Source organism: Ictalurus furcatus, chromosome 4, assembly GCF_023375685.1.
Source record: "Ictalurus furcatus strain D&B chromosome 4, Billie_1.0, whole genome shotgun sequence".
Taxonomy (NCBI): Eukaryota; Metazoa; Chordata; class Actinopteri; order Siluriformes; family Ictaluridae; genus Ictalurus; species Ictalurus furcatus.
In genome coordinates, this window is record NC_071258.1 from 25,617,629 (window position 1) to 25,637,906 (window position 20,278).

General features: G+C 39.8%; 1 long non-coding RNA gene across 1 annotated transcript; it reads left to right on the forward strand.

The window, feature by feature from the left end:
- Positions 1 to 2,682: 2,682 nt before the first annotated feature.
- On the forward strand, positions 2,683 to 7,760 carry LOC128606900 (uncharacterized). The gene is made up of 3 exons (XR_008385766.1): positions 2,683 to 3,185; positions 3,522 to 3,583; positions 3,718 to 7,760. It is a non-coding gene; the product is annotated as an uncharacterized LOC128606900 (long non-coding RNA).
- The last annotated feature ends 12,518 nt before the right edge of the window (positions 7,761 to 20,278 follow it).

Here is a 20,278-nt window from a genome sequence, read left to right on the forward strand (position 1 = left end):
AAGCTCTTACCAGCAGACTGGACTGACAAATGCCAGAAAGCATTTGACACCTTGACGAAGGACCTTCTCACAAGCGTAATGCTAGCACACCCAGACATTGAACGTGACTTCATAATAGCTGTAGATGGATTAGATAGACTTCATTTGATGGATTGGGCGCTGTTCTTTCCCACATCCCAGAGGGTGGCACTATGGCCTGGCCAATGGCATTTGCTAGCAAGACACTGTCACATTCTCAGATGAATTGCCCAGCTCACAGGTTAGAATTCCTCGTACTTAAGTGGGCGATGTGCGACATATTCACCAAGCCAAGACTCGACACTTGTGAGCAATGCTGAATTCTTCCTCAAATACATACTGGGTCTAAGAGCACAGTCACAGATGCGTTGAGCAGGGAACCTTTTGTCCCCAGTGCAAGCCATCAACTCGTAAAAGAACCTTACCAGTCTTTGCTCAATCAGGTTGATGGAGTTGTAGATTGAGTCGTCAAAGTTTCTTTCCAACTTATCACTAACTGTCAAGTATTGAGTCCTGCTGATCATTCTTCTGGAGGAGCTGGAGTTGGCGTTCAATGTCAAATGACTACAGGTGATTTAAGCTCACAGGATGTAGCTGCAGTATCGGATGCACATTGTATAGGTGGTGTAGGACGAATGATGGACATGGAAGCTATTCTGCACTTCCTCGATGTGGACCAGACTACTGCACTCAACGTGAGCACACTTTCAGGCGTGCAAGAACAGGATGCCTCTGTGATTAGAGCACTCTTTTATGTTCAGAGACACCGATGTCCTAACAAATGTGAATGTGCTAGTGAGCCTCGTACTGTCCTAAGGCTTCTTAAGCATTGGAAAAAAAACTTACCATCAAAGATGGCATGCTTTTCAAAGTCAAACGAGACAATCAAATGAGCAAGAAGTTGCATCAATTCATAGTCCCAGATGCTCTGAAACAAGAAGTGCTTCATGGTCTGCATGATGGGGCTGGTCATCAACGGTGCTCCAGAACTCTTTCATTGGCCAGACAACGTTTCTTTTGCACAGGCATGGAATGCGACATAGTGAATTATGTGAGGAACTGCATGCGATGTATTGTAGGCAAGATTCCTGAACTGAAAGATCATGCTCCCCTTGAGAACATACGTACCTCTGAGACAATGGAACTCATCTGCATTGATTTCTGGACAGCAGAGCATGGTGACAACAAGAGTGTGGATGTTCTGGTAGTAATGAACCAATTCACCAAATTTGCCTATGCTTTTCCCTGTAAAAACCAGTCTGCAAAGCTGGTTGCTCATCATTAATGTAACGGTCTCTTCTGTGTTTATGGATTCTCTAGGTGGGTGCATTCAGACCAAGGTCCAAGTTTTTGAGAGCAAATTGATGGAGTTGCTAAATATGGCAGGTGTCAAGAAATCACACACCACTCCTTACCACCCAATGGGAAACGGGATCACCGAATGCTTCAACAGAACATTAGGGAACATGATACCTCCCCAGTTCAAAGTCAAGTGGCCGCAGTCTTTGCAGATACTGACATTCTTTTATAACTGCACCATTCACGAGACCACAGGCTTTGTGCCTTTCTATCTGATGTTCTGGAGAGTTCCACGCCTTCCAATAGATGTCATGTTCCAACAAGTCCTCAGGGATGATGCTGTGAAGTATTCGGATGTCGTGTCCAGGCTTAAAGGTGACATTAGTGAAGCTGCAAAAATTGCACAGAAGCCCAGTTCACTGAGCAAGCCCGACATGCAAGGATCTACCATCAGAAAGTGAAAGGATCACCTTTGACTGTTGATGACAGAGTCCTTCTGGTGAATCATGGTGAGCGTGGCAAACAGAAAATTGCAGATAAGTGGGAGTCCAACCTCTACAAAGTGATATGAGTGAGATCACCCATTAATGTCTATCGGATAAGAGACACAGAAACAGGCAGAGAAAAGACTGCACAGGAATCTCATATTCTCTGTCAACTTTCTGTACAAAGATGATGGAGTCGATTTACCATCTAAGTTGCATTCAAGTGTTTAGCCTGATCATCCTAAGAGTGATGCAAGAACAGCTCACTGGGTTATGCAGTCTGATCAGAACAACTGCCCTGATAATGACAGTGACTAAATTGCTTTGTCTGGAGGTAAGTATTCTTTGGATGTGCAGAATTCCAATTCGAAGGAAGACTCTGATACCTGCAAAAGCTCTGTATGTACTGAATAAGGGTGTGACATTGCGCATTTGTTGGATGAAGGACTACCTCCTGACAGTGAATTGGATCAGAGCTCCTCACAGCACTCCTTTACTATGCCAGTTTTTCCACCTTCACATGTAGTCAATAACCCTGTTTCAGATACAGTTGACTAAGTTAATTTGCAATCATCCAGAACACTTTCAAACAGACACAGTTAGTACTAGGGCTGGTAGGACCATTAAACCTCCACAAAGACTGATCTGTGATATGAATAGTCAGTTTGTGCATGATTCATTCCCATCAGTGATTTCTCTGTTTGACATGGTGAAAAGCCTTTTTCATGGATGAATTATGTCGAGATATTGTCTTTTAAGAAGTCATTTCAATCCTTGACTTGTGTATTTAAAGAGAGGTGTTTAGGGCATCTCTTTTGTCTGTTTAGTCTCAATTTTGGTATCAGTCCATATTTGCATACTTCCTATGGATGAATTTTGTAATTGATATTTACGCTGAAATGTGTCAAGGACATTTACACTGTCATCTTTCTTTTTCCCCCCCCTTTTCTGGGTCTTGTATTGTTAAGTTTTCTATTGTACAGGTGCTTCCCAGATTTAGCATAATTTAAGCGGGTGTATGTAATGGAGTGTAAATAGAATAAATTATTGCAAAATGGGGACAGCACCATCTATGTGCGAGTGATGGCATTTAGTGAGTGAAATAGGGACCGCCCACAACAGCGTTAATGTGAAACGCTGTGGGTAGGTTGCACGTTCTGAGCGGTCTGGGAATTATCAGTTAAAAAGGGTTTAAAACATATAAATAACTGCTTTATTGTGAATATACATTACAGTGAACATGTTATGAATCTCTTGAATTTGTAATTTTGACTTTGTATTACGAGTCCTGATAGTAATTTCTTTGTGTTATCCTGTGTTTTATGTAGGATTGATTTACTCCCTCTGCTACGATCTCCGTTTTTTTGTGTCTCCATTGTGCAGGTATGTTGTAAAATGGGTTGTTTTAAAGTGTTTAATTGATTCATTACTTGTTCGAATTGAAATGTACATGTTCACCACTAGGTGGGGATGTTTTCCTTCACATTGAATTTGAATTGTTCTGTAATTCACTGAAAATGTCTGTTATAATTGTCAATCTGCAAAATTGTGCCCACTATATGATCACAAAGCTAAAAGATTTCATTAATTTAAAAGGATTAAAAAGAAAGAGAACTGTTTTATATAAATACAACAAAGTTAATGTGAAATGCTGTGTGATTGATTTATTCCCTCTGCTACCATCTCCTTATTTCCACTTTTCATTTCTCCATTGTGCAGCATTACTAGCCACACACAGGAAACAGACTGCCCAGGCAAGACATGCCTTGATGGAATTTGAGGTATGCTTGGGATCATTGTCCTGTTGGAAAGTCCAATGATGCTCAAGCTTCAGCTTCCTCACAGATGGCATGATGTTTTCTCTTAGGATTTCCTGATACTTCACTGAATCCATTTTGTCTTCCACATGCTACAGGTTTCCAGTGCCAGAGGATGCAAAGCAGCCCCAGATCATCATCGAGCCACCACCATGCTTGACTGTGGACAGAGTGTTCTTTCTTCATTCTTCTTTCTCCAGACATACCGTTGATCCAAAAAGTGCCAAAAAGTTCCATCGCTGTTTCATCGCTCCACAGAAGAGAATCCCAAAACTCCTGTGGCTTATTTATATGATTTTGAGCTGACATTTCTTGTGCTTTTGGGTCAGTAGTGGTGTACATCTTGGATTTCTGGCATGGAAACCTTCTGTGTTTAGTATGCACCTTACTGTGTTCACTGAAACTTCAGTGCCCGTTGCCACTCTTGCTGCAGGTATTTTGCAGTCACTCGAGGGTTTTTTACAACATGACTTCTCAGAAATCTGGTTGCTGCCGTTTATAGCCAATTAAGCTAATTTCAGTGAATGAAACTAATGAAGCCCTTGATTAGTTGCATCAGGTGTGCTTGAGACAACACCTGTTTTGCATATTTGTGTTGTTGTGGGGGATACTATTCAGGGGGTTGAGTAATTTTGAGACTGGAGAATTCATTATAAGTTGCATATTCAGTTGAATTTGGGGAAACCACTTGGAGCATTTGTTGTGTTGAACTGTTTCAATTTTGTTTGATTTGTTCCTTGCAAACAGCTGAAAGTTTGTTGAATTCTGGGTTGAATAATTTTGATTGCAACTGTATTGAGCTAAGTTTCTTGTAAATAAACTAACAAATGTATATACTTCAATAAAAATACTCCTCTATGTGGATCAAGTCCACAGACATCATGAAGAGGCTTCAATGCTCCTTAATGGTCCCAGGAGGGCTATCCTTGGTGAACATACCTAAGGGGAGAGGTCAGATCATGGGCAATCCTAATGATCCATAAAAGTGTTTGCTGACCAGATTAAGGTTACTGAGACCCACCCCTGAAACCAGGCCTGGAGGTGATGTCCAACGGTTGACATCTGTAGCATCTGTAGACCAAGCCACCCATGTAACATAGTTGTGCTCAGCCTGAAAAAGCAACCATCAAAATTGAACCATCCTGTGAACATACAACCTGCAAGATGAAGGATGGGGATCAGGTGTAATGCCATTTGAGCCGCAGGATTATGATGGACTTTGGACTAGACCGTTGTAATGGAAACTGGCTTTGGGAATGTGGAAGGTCACTTTATTGGTGGGCAAATAGCCTGAGTTAGTGTGTGATAGAAAATATGGACTGGATAAAGTTGGCCTTACATCCCCACAGAATTCCTAGAATGCCTTTGTATGGTGTAGCATTATGATTTTCCTTCACTGGAACTAAGGGGCCCAAATGTTTCAGCATGACAATGCCCCTGTGCACAAACCAAGTTAGATAATGACATGGTTTGCCAAAAGTGATCTGTAAGAACTCAAGTGGCCCAAACCTTGACTTTAATCCCACTGAACACTTTTGGGACAAATTGGAACATTGACTGCTGATCAAGCCTGCTCACTTGAAATCAGTGCCTGACCTAACTATTTTTATGCTGCATTCAACTAAAACTTATGAATTTCCAACCTCTGATTAGCAAAAACCCAACTAAATGCCCCCCTCAACTCGGAATTCCTACATGTGAACTCAGGAATTTCTCCTCAATGCAGAACTCAGCTAGTAACATTAAATCAACATCGCTGCTCACAGCATCAACAGTAGACAAAGTGGGAGTTTGCTTTAGATCAATCAACATACAGACTTATTAGCTGGTTAAATCTATAACACTGACTATACAGTTCGCTGTTTGAGGAGGCAAATATTCACAGTTAGTGCTAGCATGTTTCTAACAAAGATAACCATGGAGTCATATGGCTCCTACTGGGTTATGTATATTTGTTTAGCAATTTCTGAGAGGTTTATAGAATATTGCTAATGTTTGAATTGGGTGTACATAGATGGTAGTTTTACTTACAGAATCTCACTGTTCATCTCTATGTTGTGTTTTTCACATACGCTGAAATACTGGCATTATCTGTAGTTAACATGGTAGCAATAATTTAAGTATCCTGCACATGTGTGCATTGAACTCTTTGCTGCAGTTTATTCTCATTGTATGTATATACGATTGTATGTATGTATGCATGTATGTTGGATTTTTTTTATTTTTTTTATTTTGAGGGCCAAATAATACAAAAACCATATCCATGTAGAACAGAAATGCACATATTTAACCATATGGACCTCCAAACCTTAGCAGCCTCCAAACCTTAGCATTCTCACTGTCTCACAGGATTTGGCACACTTTAGTGCACAAGCATTTCACACTCAACTCAGCATTAATCCACTCATCTGAAATGTGCTGCATAATTCAGGGGAGCTGTAAAATCCACATCAGGGGTTTTAGAGCTCCATGGCCCTCATACTAACACATGGCATCCTGGGGGAGAGACAGGACCTTGTTTGGCCATCTTCTAATAACACACTTAGCCATCTAACACACTGTTTAGTGTTCCTTCATGTACACACTTGCACAGGATTTTATTGCCCTAGTGCTATTGAAGTCTTGTGTGTGTTTTATTGCACCCATATTTCATTTTGGCCTACTTTCCCTAAATTGCCTGTGGGGTTTGGTGAGAGGAGTGGAGCGTGGCTGCTTCTAAATGAGATGGGGAAAAAGAGAGTGAGTGACTGAATGTGTGTGTGTGTGTGTGAGAGAGAGAGAGAGAGAGAGAGAGAGAGAGAGAGAGAGCATGCTTAATTGTGGCACTGACTTGTGAAAAATAGTTGAATGGACTTTGAGAGAGTGGGAAAGCGGAGAGGGAGTGGAGTGACAGTCTGGCCATTCTGAGTAAGTGAGGGTCATTGTGTTGTGTGTGGGAGGGAGAGAAAAACACAATTCTGGCTATAAAGGGGAATCCTGCCTTTTGAGGAGAGTAAATTGTGGTATTTTAAAGCTCTGCAGGAGTCTACTAATTACTCATAGTCCTCAAGGCCTTTTCAAAACCTTGCTAAGGGCAATTAAAGGCAACTAGATGTCTATGCAATGCCATTCTGAGAATGTTCTATAGAAATATGCAGCTATTTAATCTGAGAGACATACATGTGTTTTTTTTGGATTCTACATAAACATTCATTGAAGTCATTCATGCAACACGGAAACATAATATTCACAGGTTAATATTTGCCATGCTTGACCTAGGTTTAATAGTCAATAAAAATGGCCCTATTTCAAAAAAGATATGTGGTGAGTAAAATTTTTCAGTAAAGACTAGATTGTAGCTTTTCTGTAGAAATTCTGCTATTTATAGTCTATAGTACAACTAACTTCCATCTTGGAAATTGAACAGCAAATAAATAAGAATACTTTATAGATTAAAAAAAGAGAAATTTATCATTTAAACACATTATAATTCACTGCTAAAATGTAAAGCTACAGATGGATTTGCAGTTGGTTCCAAGCAATAGGACACGATTTAAAGTAAGTTTTTATGCCAAATGTCATGTCACAGCAAACCAGTGACTACATTTCCCATCCTGCACTGTGGCCGACAAACAAATGTGGAACTACACTTCCCACACACACACACACACACACACACACACACACACACACACACACACACACGGCCACCTTCTCCAGAACTCTGATTGCACACACCTGCACCCAACCTCACACACAATCACAAACACAGCATATAAGAGACTTTGTGAACATTTAGATTTTGTGAAGTATATGTTCAGCTGCCTAGTCTCTGTCATTGTCCAACCCTTGTTGTCGTGTTTGCCATTCTGAGATTTTACCTCTGTTTACTCTATTGACTTCGATTCTCTGCCCTGCTTAGTTTTGCCTATTTGCCTGATCACCTGACCTCTGCCTGTTTTTTGACTATGGATTTCTGCCTTATCCTTGGACTTTGTTTTATTAAATCTGCCAAACCTGCACTTGCTTCCATCTCAGCCTCCATTTCGTGACACCAAATAATTGATAAATTGAAAAGCTAATATGATTTGGGTGATTTAGAAGTATCTAAGAATCTTTGAAACAGCACATCAAACAGCTATCATGCTAACATACCAAGAAAGAAAACATGGAGACATTCAAGCTAATAAAGGCAATTATACATGTAATATGTTGTAGATACATGTTATATTGAAATACAGTATTTTATTATTAATTATTATTTTAAACACTAGAACTAGATTTTTCTTCTTCAACAAACATTGTTAGTGCATTGTTCATATCTTGTGTGTTGTTTTTGCATAGTATTTATAAATTAGAATTGGTGCTAATGCTTACTACACATCTTAAATTTATAAATGAAAAATTTTACTTTTGAATATGCATTTTTTAAATGCATTTTTATCTTAAATTTGCAGAATATTTGAAGGTCAAATGTTAATGACAGCCCTAGAGCAGACAAGTGGACAGAAGCAGCATGAATGGCTAAAATGTTGGTGTGTTAGGAATTTCCCCCATGCACCAAGCGCCGCATGCAGAAGCCCTCAGAGAGCAGCGTGTATTGATCTAGTTTTGTTTTCTCTTTTGTGTATTTTGGATTATCCCTGGTTTTGCTGTTCGCTGTGTTCTGTTTACTGATTTTGATTCATGATTTGGATTTGTCTGCCTGCCTCTTAAATAAAATGCTTAAACTGCATTTGCATCAATCTCTACTCACCAAACATGGTATGATGACATTCATTGTATGTAAACAAACATGTAAACACAATGGGCAATATCAAAGTCAGCAAAAATTATTGTGGTCATGTCCATATATTGCACGATAAGTCGATAAATTAATTATCATGACAGGCCTATTTGGGCGGTGAGAGGAAATCATTTGAAGGCATGTCTGGTCAAAGCATTCATTAAAAATGAGAAACCTTTATTAAAAAGTACAGCTAACATCTTAATATTACTGAACAGAAATGTGCAGTGATTAATGATTTATGGCCAAGAGAGGATAAAAGATTATACTTTTGGGGGAAAACTGTCTCTCTTGGCAAACTACTTAGTCTATAAGTGAGTACAAGTGATATGTGTCCTGTGGTGCTTTCTGCAGGGCAAATGCAGCACATTTGGGCTTGTGTGTGCATGTGTGCGAAATACAGTGTGTCTCCAGTGTTACTGCAGAGAACACTTTGCTCAAAATACACCCCCTGCCTAGTGTAAAGAAAGACAGAAATGTCTCTCTGCACTTAAGACTTCAAACCTTTGCAACACCTCCTTCCAAACAAGAAACAGAAGTAAATAGAAACTTTCCTACACGGATTCCCTATGTGTGATTCAAGACTCTTATTTTAGATCAGGGTTTGTTTATAATCAGAACCATCAGAGACAATTGACATTCTCTGGCTTCTCTTCCCATTTCCAAGTTTTTACTTTATTTATGTATTTATTTTGATCAACCCACTTAGTTGGGTTTACAGTTATCCATTTAATCTGACCCCTATTTGGTTATAACTGACTGGTAATTGCTTACAAATTCAGATCCACACATCAGTAACATTTCCTAATGTTCCTAATGTCCTAATGAATACTAATTCAGTTTAAATGTATGGTTAAAGCTTGTCATTGGCCCTCTACTGGTAAAGCCCCCAGGGCCCCTTGTGAGTAACCTGTCACTGCCCGTAGACCTTATGTCACAATTCTGACTTTGTGAACTACAGCTCATGGGTTTCTTATCCTCTTCCTATATATACTCAATCACCAGCATGCCTGGATTAAGTTAGACCTTATTATTGCACTATTGTGTCGCATGTTAAGATATTAAATCTGCATGATAGAATTAAATTACTTATCAAGGCCTAGATATCTTAATGTATTCCATTTTATATTTTGCTTTCATTGAAAAGCAGTCTTCCAATTTTATCCTCAGCTTTCATTTGAGAGTGACATCTCCCTTGATGCTACAAGTGATTTGGAAATAATTTAGGACCTTCCAACCTCACAGGCTGATTTGCATGAGTGATATATTGGTGTGTTGTCTTGCTATTGCGTGTGTGCCTATTTGATTAAACTGGAACCAATTTATTCATAACATATGCTGGCAATGGGATGGTATGAGGCTTCAGAGATCAAAAATCAGCTATGTATTTGGAATTCAAGAAAAGCTGGCATGATGAAAATCTACACTGAAAACCAACATCCATCACCACAATTATAAGCTAACTCATTTTACAGACTATAAGATGCTTTGCATTTTTTTCTGGGTAGGTGCTTGAAAATAGAATGGGTTTGCTAAAGGCTAAATGTAAAATGCCTATTAGTTAAAGAAGGTTGTACTGTTAACTTTGTTTGAACATAATGCTTATTTAGCATTAGAGAAGCATCGGTAATAAGAAAAAAAAGTCACTTTGAAAACAAAGTTTCTGCATTATAGAAAACTATAATAATAATAATAATAATAATAATATTAAATTGAATATAAAATCTCAGGGTTAGATCTGTGTAACAATAATAAAAACAAAAAGATATGATTCTGAATAAATAGTGACAGAAAAAAACAAACAAACAAAAACCTAGAAAAGGTAAACCAACCCAAGTTAGATGCAATAGTGAACAACTGTATTTCTAGTTTCTTATTAAAAGTGCACAAAAATTTAATCAATCTCAGATTTTTAGGAGGGTTCCAGATTTGTAAGCAGCATATGACATAGGACAATTGCCTATAGTAACAAAAGAAAAAATAGAAGAAAAAAAAAAACTTACTGAATATATCAGTTAGGGGAGAAAAAATAATAAAAACACGAACAACAACAAACCCATTAAAGCCAGCTGCCTAATATTGTGTAGGTCCAAAACAGCTCTGACCCAATGAGACATGGACTCCTAATGACCTCTAAAGGACTGATATGGCACCAAGATGCTAGCAGCAAATGTTTTAAGTCCTATAAGTTGCAAGGTGAGGTCTCCATGAATCAGAATTGTTTGTCCAGTACATCCCACAGGTACTCGATGAGATTGAGATCTGGGGAATTTGGAGGCCAAGTCAACACCTTGCACTGTTTATCATGTTCCTCATGCAATTCCTGACAATTTTTGCAATGTGGCAGGGTGCATTATCCTGCTGAAAGAGGCCATGGCCATTAGGGAATACTGTTGTCATGAAGTATACTTGGTCTGCAACAATGTTTAGGTGGTGTGTGTGTGTGTGTGTGTGTGTGTGTGTGTGTATGTGTGTATGTAATATATACAGTATCTCACAAAAGTGAGTACACCCCTAACATTTTTGTAAATATTTGATTATATCTTTTAATGTGACAACACTGAAGAAATGACACTTTGTTACAATGTAAAGTAGTGAGTGTACAGCTTGTGTAACAGTGTAAATTTGCTGTTCCCTCAAAATAACTCAACACACAGCCATTAATGTCTAAACCGCTGGTAACAAAAGTGAGTACACCCCTAAGTGAAAATGTCCAAATTGGGCCCAATTAGCCATTTTCATAATAGCGAATACACCCCATGCACTGATGCAGTAATTCGTGCAAAAGGAGCCCCGATCGAGTATTGAGTGCATAAATTAACATACTTTTCAGACGGTCAACATTTCTGTACTATAAATTCTTTGTTATAATTTTATGTTCTAATGTTCTAAATTTAGCGATACTGGATTTTTTTATTTCCATGAGCTGTAAGCCATAATCAGCAAGATTAAAACATTAAAACAAAAACAGGCTTGAAATATTTCACTTTGTGTAATGAATCTGAATCTCACACACACACACACACACACACACATATATAATATATATATATATATATATATATATATATATATATATATATATATATATATATATATACACACACACACATATACGATATATGATTAAATGTTTGAAATCGGTGTTGTAGACAAAAATATAATTGTAGCACCATATTCATTTCTTTCATTAGAAAAGTAACATTTTATTTACAAATAAATATATTTTTAAATGAATGACGTGGAGCGAAATATTACGAAAAGCAGCCAATAAGTGTCCAACATAGGTGGGAACTGCTTTAAAACTGTTTAAAAAGCCTCTCACACATAGGGTGAGAGGTATCTACTGTAATACTTCATATATGTGCAAAGTTTACATGAGTATTCCGTTCTTCTGCATTGCATAGTTGCAATACCAGTTGGCAAACAGCTTGAGCCGAAATAACCAAACTGGAATAAATCACTAATACAGACCCAGAGGTACTATTTGCCTGTATCTATATTAAGTCTAGTGCTTTAATATGATACGGGATCATAAAGTTGTGATCAATAATTTACTGTAATGCTTAATATATATGCAGACTTTAGGCACTGTATTCCTTTCTGCTGCATTCATGAGCTCCAGGCAAATGCGGCCAAACTGCTACTGCAGACACCTGGTATTGATCAGTGTAATAGGTTAGAAATTTTAATTGCTTAGAACATTAACACATTCACAAATACTGGAGAATAACTGCTCTATGTATTCAAAATAAAAATAAAAAAAGTCAAAAGAATGATTTATTAATGCAGAGGTATTACTAGTAACAAGTAGCATTGAACTTTGGTCTGTGGTTAAACTCTGGATAAGCAATTATATATATACATACAGTACAGCAGTTATGCATATAGAATGTAAATATTGTATTAGAGTCATTGATTGTGATTTAGTAATCCCACAACATATTAGAGCTGAATAGCAGCCCAGTTAAAGTCAGCATAAGCAGAGTAGGTATAGAGCCTGAAGCCTGTACATATACAGTATGTTGTATTACAGTGCATTTATAATCATAATTGTAGTAAACCTTAATTTGCACAAGGTACAAAAGCCTAAAAGTCAGCTATTCAGTTTTTGGACTACTATTAGCTATTAGGTAAGCTCTCATTTAATTCTTTTTTTTTTCTCTCGCTCAAGAATTATCTGCCATTTATGCTTGAAATTGGCATAGTCACACAGAAGAAAAAAAATATTGGAGCAATAACAACTGCCCTTAGGCTTCCATTATAAATGAGCTTTGATTAAATGGGGTTTGTTCTTTTCTTTAATACAGGGGAAAATTTTTTGTCTATATTAATTGCACAGATGATATAAATTTGGTCTTATTGGTGATAAGAGTACTTTGGGCCATGGTTTGCTAGGCTAAATATAAAATACGTTTATAAACCATATATCTTTGTAATTTTATTACTAACCCCCTGATGTCACATAGATTTTGATATGTGAGGTACACTACTGAATATTTATCACTTGCCTATGCAATTCCTCGTATTTTCCTCCAGATAGATCATCATGACTCATCATTGTAAGAACAGGACCCCCACCCAAAAAAAAACAACTGAAATAATCATCACAGGCTTATTTTCCACCCACTTACGAACAAGATCACAGGCAACACAACACAAAACATAACATCAAAACCACTTAGCAGTATTTTTCCTCAAGACCTGCTAACCTACAGTATCCTGTCTTGAAGAATAAAATCAGATAAACATCCACAAACAAAGCTTTGAAACACACAATTTATGTCAGTTCACCTAAAATGGCCCAATCAAACCACACCACTGATTATGAACGTAACCTCTCAGATCCGATGAGCTCACACAATATGTATCCTGGACCCAGACGGATAAGTCATGCTAATTAGCAGCAGCCACTTTTTAGCCTAATTATGGTCACTCCTGTTGAGAGAAGTGCAAATATGTGTGTGTGTGTGTGTGTGCGCGTGCGCACCATGATTAGTGTTCCTCAGTAGGCCAATTCCTTCAGGTTACTGTCACCCTTGGATTATTGACCTCTGGGCACAGCGGGCCAAGTCCATTAAAGTGCTAATAATAATTAGCAACACATTGTGTTTGGCAGCAGAATAGTGTGTTAAAGGAACAAGCATCATGATTTAAAGGCCTAAGCTATTTCTTTGAATCTGAACCTTGGCTTTGATGGTTATGGTCGTTTCTTTAGTCACTCAAACAATAAAAATAAATCCATTATTTAATTTTGTACACTTGGATACGTGCTTCAAAGTGAGATGACCACTGCTACTGCATTTTGTGTCTCTTCTGAGAGTTGCTAGTATTACATTTTTTTTTTTTAAGACAGCAGAGACTATTCTTACTGGATCTGCCCAAAAGTCTCCATCAGCCAGTGACAATAAATGTAACATCCAAACTATTACAGAATAGCCAATCTTCACTTTAATCATTGTTTTAAGTGCAAGATGCTTATTCTTCTTCCATCATTTTAAATAATTTTATGTGTGAGAAATGTAGACTAGTAGTGTCTCTGACTGAGAAAATTATCATTAGAGATATATATCCAGATGTTAGACAGGACTGGTGATGGTGAGTGGAGTATAGATCCGATAGAGGAAGTTCTGCATGCTGTAGGCTGAAACAATGACCCTATAATTCCAGTATTAGAGCTCTTACAGTGAGGCGAATGGGTGACAACTTGGCAGCATAGTTGCAAAGCCAAGGCTAATGCTAAGGCTGACCCATGGGATCACCACTCCTTGTCTATTGGCAGGTTTGCCCCACTCACTGAGGTACCTCAGAAGCCTGTTGAAAGCACTCTGGCTATAAGAGACTGCAAGACTAGCTAGGACTTTATGGGCACAATTAGCTGCATATGAGAATCCAGAACAGCAGCCATTTAAGGTAATGTTAGGGTTTTTGTTCTTAAACAGAATTTCTTAACTCCAGTTCTGGTGACTTACTGCCTTCCACAGTTTAAAATTCTCCCTACCCTCAACACACTCACTGTCATACAGCTTCTCATACTGCCAATGTGTAAAGGGCTAAGAGATACTTGGGTCCTTCTTAAGTCAACAATCATCTTTTCACTCTGACATTAAGAGGGAGATTGTTGAGCGAGAATTTTATTTGTGATGTCGACAACAAACTTAATGATGTAGTTCCTGTGATATGTTGCAACACATTCCTGGGTGAGTAGGATGTACAGCAGCCCCGAGTGGATTCCGATTCAAATTGAAACTAGACAGGTGAAGATTGGAAAAGGTCAGGTGATGTTTTTCCAGTCTTCAACTGTCTAGTTTCAGTGAACCTGTACCCACTGTTGCCTCAGATTAGTGTTCTTGGCTGACAAGAGTGTACCCTGATATGGGCTTCTGCTGCTGTAGACCATCCACCTCAAGGTTTGACATGTTGTCTCTTTTGAGATGCTTTTGTGCTCACCATGGTTGTAAAGCATGGATATTTGAGTTTTTGTATATTTCCTGTTTGCTCTAACTGGTCTGGCCATTCTCTTCTCATCATCAAGGCATTTTTGCCATAGAACTGGCACTCACTGGATGCTTTTTTTTTTTTTTTTGCACCATTCTGTATAAATTCTAAAAACTGTCATGCATGACAGTTCCCAGGAGATTCTGAAATACTCAGACCATCCCAGTGTTGCATCACTGGTCAGTGGTTCTGAGGATCTGGCTGCAGCGGAGGCTGGGGCCAAGCCCGAGGAACCGACGCGCATACACCCCACGATAGTAGACTATCCATTAGAGGAACCCATGCTCGCACTGCAACTAAAGAAACTTGACCTTGAGTTAAGTTGTCAGCAGTACCAAGCTCAGCTACTGCAGTTCCAAACACTGGAGCTGAAAACCAAGAAGGAGATAAAGCTGAAGGAGTTGGAGTTAGAGTTGGCGCTGTGAAATAGGCCAGCTCTCGGTTCACCTGCGTCTCCTGCACCTGCGCTTCCTGTACCTGTTCATCAGTCATCACCTGTGCTAGAGCTTGCGCATCGTGGCACCTCGTCTGTAAGTCCTGCTGGTTTTGATGTTAGTAAACACATTGCGTTAGTTCCTATGTTTAGGGAAAGTGAAGTGGACACCTATTTCCCTGTGTTTGAGCACATTGCTGCCACAGTGGCCTAGAAATATTTGCTTTTTATTGCTACAGTGCAAGTTTGTGGGAAAAGCTCAAGAAATATGTTCTGCTCTAACGTTGGAACAAAGCTTGGAGTATGAAACAGTTAAATCAGCTGTGTTACGGGCATATGAACTTGTCCCTGAAGCTTATTGGCAGAAATTTCGAAAGCATGCCAAAACTGCCAGCCAAACATATCTTGAGTTTGCACGTGAAAAGTCTGCATTATTTGATAAGTGGTGCGCCAATAAGGTCGTTACTTTTGATCAGTTAAAAGAATTGATCCTGCTTGAAGAATTTAAGACTTCTATTTCTGACAAAATTGTGGTTTACTTGAATGAGCAAAAACTCTCTTCGCTCACTGATGCTGCCGTTTTGGCTTATGAGTTTGTGCTCATGCACAAAACTGTATTTTCCCCTCCGCGTTGTGATATTTCTGATCGCAGCTACAGCTCGAAAGCTCCTGTGAGCGCACCTAAAAATGCTAGTGAGTCCGTGAATGTTTTTACTGTCGTGAATCTGGTCACCTCATTGCTGCTTGTCCCATGTTAATGCGCAAATATCGACGGAAAGCACAAAACAGTCCTAAGGGTGTGGTTTTAGTGCATGTACAACGACAACACTGTGACAGTTTGCATTCACTTTCTTCAGTTGATACTGCATTTGAACCTTTATTCTGGATGGCGTAGTTTCACTCTCTGATACTGATTCGGACCGTAAACCACTGCATATTCTGAGAGATTCCAGAGCCGCTCAGTCCTTTATGTTGGAAGGCATCCTTCCTTTGTCTGAACACTCTAGCTGTGGTGCAGATGTTCTAGTTCAGGGTATTGAACGTGGTGTAGTGAAGGCTCCATTGCATATGGTTTATCTTCGTTCTGAGGTGGTGTCTGGCTTCATTAAGGTTGCAGTTCGACCTCAGTTGCCAGTTAAGGGAGTTTTGTTTATTTTGGGTAATGATTTAGCCAGTGGAAAGGTTTTCCATTTACCTGTTGTAACAGACGCTCCCGTGTTGCATGAGAGCAATGAGCTTTTACATGAGTTTCCCTCTGTCTTCGGTTCCTGTGTAATGACATGCGCCCAAGCTTGCAAAATGAAAGGTGCTGTCGATATTTCAGACTCTTTTATGTGTAGTGACAATCCCTTGTTTGAAAACCAAGATTTGTGTTCTAGTCCTGGGGTTCTTCCTGAATCTAAGACTTCTTCAGTATTGGAAGAAGAATGTGGTAAATGTGGTGTTGGTCGAGAACAGCTTGTGGCTGCCCAGAAAACAGTTCGTGTTCAATGTTTTGCTGTCTCACTGTATGGCTGCTGCTGTAGATAAGGCACAGTTACCTCAGTGTTCTACAGCGTATTTCTTTGATGGGGATGTTTTAATGCATAAGTGGACACCCCCGAACTCTGAGCAGGATTGGAGGTCAGTTTTTCAAGTTGTGCTTACAAAACCATACCAAACCCAGGTGTTGAGTATTGCCCATGACCATGATCTCACTGGTCATCTCAGTGTGAGGTAGACATATGACCGTGTGTTAAGGCATTTTTTTTGGCCTGCTATGAGGTCAGAGGTTGCCAGGTATTGCCCTTCCTGTCATGTGTGTCAGGTTGCAGCCAAATCAGGTCGTTCCCCCAGCTCCACTTCAACCTATACCTGTTATGGGAGAACCTTTTGAAAGAATTTTAATAGATTGTGTGGGTCCCCTTCCTAGAACCAAGTCTGGTAATTCATACCTACTAACTTTGATGTGTGCTGCTACTAGGTACCCTGAAGCTATACCCCTGCGTAGCATAAAGTCCCGTGCTGTCATCAGAAGTCTTGTCAAGTTTTGTACCACTTTTGGATTGCCAAAACACATCCAGTCAGACCAGGGTTCAAATTTTATGTCTGCTCTGTTCAGGAAGGTTATGACACTACTGAACGTGCGTCATCAGGTTTCTAGTGCTTATCACCCAGAGTCCCAATGTGCATTAGAATGCTTCCACCAGACATTGAAGTCTATGCTTAGGACCTACTGTTTAGGTAAGGGAAAAGATTGGGATGAAGGGATTCCCCTGTTATTTTTTGCTATCCATGATGTTGTACAATAGTCAGTTGGTTTCAGTCCAGCCGAGTTAGTCTTTGGGCACTCTGTTCGAGGACCTTTAAAGGTTTAACAGGAAGAGTTCCTGTCTCCAAGTCCGGTGAAACCACTAACTAGGAATGTCCTAGATTATGTTAGTTCCTTTCAGGAGCACTTTTGAGTTAGCCAAAAGTTCTCTGGCATCCTCTCAGGCCTGTATGAAGGCTCGTTTTGATAAAAAGGCTGTGGTGCGTACATTCCAAGCGGGTGACAAGGTTTTGATTTTATTGCCATTACCTGGCTCTGCTCTCCGGGCTAGGTTCTCAGGTCCTTATGTTATTGAGTCTAAATTGAGTGATACAGACTATGTTGTGAAAACCCCTGACCGGAAACGAAAGTCTCGTGTGTGCCATGTGAATATGCTCAAGCCTTATATCTCTCATGTTACCATGGATGTTGGCTCTTCAGTTCCTGTTGTCACGTCAGTAGCTGCTGCCTCTATGAGCGTGCTGCTGTCTGAGTATTCTCCTGAGGTGGATGGTCTCAGTTTAGGTAGGGCTTGTTTTCCCTGTGCTCAGTTACCAAACTCTGAATGGCTGGCAAATATCCAGTCTAAACTTGCACACTTGTCAGAGCTAGCCCAGGGTGATTTAATAAGTATTTTAAAGAAATATCCATCACTGTTTTCTGATACCCCTTCTCGTACTACTGTCCTCAGACATGACATTGATGTTGGTAATAATGCGCCAGTTAAACAAAATGCTTATAGGGTTAATCCCACTAAACGTGCCATTATGATAGAAGATACAAACTACTTGCTTGAGAATGGTCTTGCTGTGCCTAGCTGTAGTCCCTGGTGCTCACCCTGCCTGCTAGTTCCAAAGCCTGACAAAAGCTATAGGTTCTGCACAGATTATAGAAAAGTCAATGCTTTAACCAAAGCGGACTCATTTCCCCTCCCAAGAATGGAAGATTGTGTTGACCCAATCGGAAATGCAAAGTTTGTCACAAAACTGGACCTTCTAAAGGGTTACTGGCAGGTTCTACTCACCCCACGTGCATCTGAGATTTCTGTTTACACTACACCAGACAGGTTCCTCCAATATACGGTCATGCCTTTTCGTCTGAAAAATGCCCCAGCTACATTTCAGCAGCTAATGGCACAGGTATTGGGAGATGTAGAGAACTGTGAAGCCTACCTCGATGATGTGGTCATTTTTACAGACACCTGGGATAGTCCTATTTGTGTGTTAGCCCGTGCATTTGCTCGTCTCCAGACAGCTTCTCTTACTCTGAACCTCACAAAATGTGAGTTTGGTCATGCCACCGTAACCTACCTTGGTAAACCGGTTGGACATGGTACTGTTCGCCCACTGGATGCTAAAGTTAAGCCCATTGCCACTCCTGTGCCTAAGACAAAAAGAGAACTTCAATGCTTTCTTGGGATGGCTGGGTACTATATGAGTTTTTGTAAGAATTTTTCAGATATTGTGTTGCCTCTCACAAATCTCCTTTGTAACTCTGTTTCATTTGTGTGGTCTTCTAGCTGTAAGGCTGCTTTTAAGGCTGTTAAGATGTCGTTATATAGTGCACCTGTTCTTTCTGCTCCGTCTTTTGTGAAGCCCTTCAAACTTGAAGTAGATGCCAGTGGTACGGGTGCCGGTGCTCTCTTGATTCAGGAAGATGCTCAGGGCATAGATCACCCGGTTAGTTTCTCTCAAGTTTAACCATCATCACTTGAACTACAGCACTATTGAGAAGGAAGCCCTTGCCCTTTTGCTTGCGCTCCAGCATTTTGAAGTTTATATTGGTTCTAGCTCTGACCCTGTTACTATTTTTACAGACCACAACCCCCTAGTGTTTTTACATCGTATGTCAAACAGCAACCAATGGCTCATGTGGTAGTCCTTGATTGTGCAAGGTTTTAACATAACCATTCAGCATAAGAAAGGGTCTGAAAATGTTGTGGCTGACTCACTATCTCAGTGTTATTTTAATGACAGTTGTGAACCTGTCACTCTTAAGGGAGGGGGTGTTACGTTATCCAATGTATTTCTGTTTGCTCTATGTGCCATTTGTGTGTCTGTCGGTGGTGGGATGGGTTTCTTTTGTCTCCTCCCCCTTGTCTAGGCCCCGCCTACTGCATGTGCCATGTTCCGGCTTGCTAGTGGATGATCACATCTTGTCCATGCCTGCACCGGCCTTGTGCGACAGGATTGGTTGCCTGCACATTTCCGGAAGTGTACTTAAGCCTCTTCAGTCTCCATCCCAGGGCAGATCAGTGCCATTGTGTTGTGTATAGAGAGAAGTGCTTTTCGCCTGTGTATGAACCTATGCCTGATTTGACTTTGTTTATGCTCTGCCCCGTTACAATTCGTGTGACACATTTGTGCATATACAGTATCTCACAAAAGTGAGTACACCCCTCACATTTTTGTAAATATTTGATTGTATCTTTTCATGTGACAACACTGAAGAAATGACACTTTGCTACAGTGTAAAATAGTGAGTGTACAGCTTGTTTAACGGTGTAAATTTGCTGTCCCCTCAAAATAACTCAACACATAACCATTAATGTATAATCTGCTGGTAACAAAAGTGAGTGCACCCCTAAGTGAAAATGTCCAAATTGGGCCCAATTAGCCATTTTCCCTCCCCGGTGTCATGTGACTTGTTAGTGTTACAAGGTCTCAGGTGTGA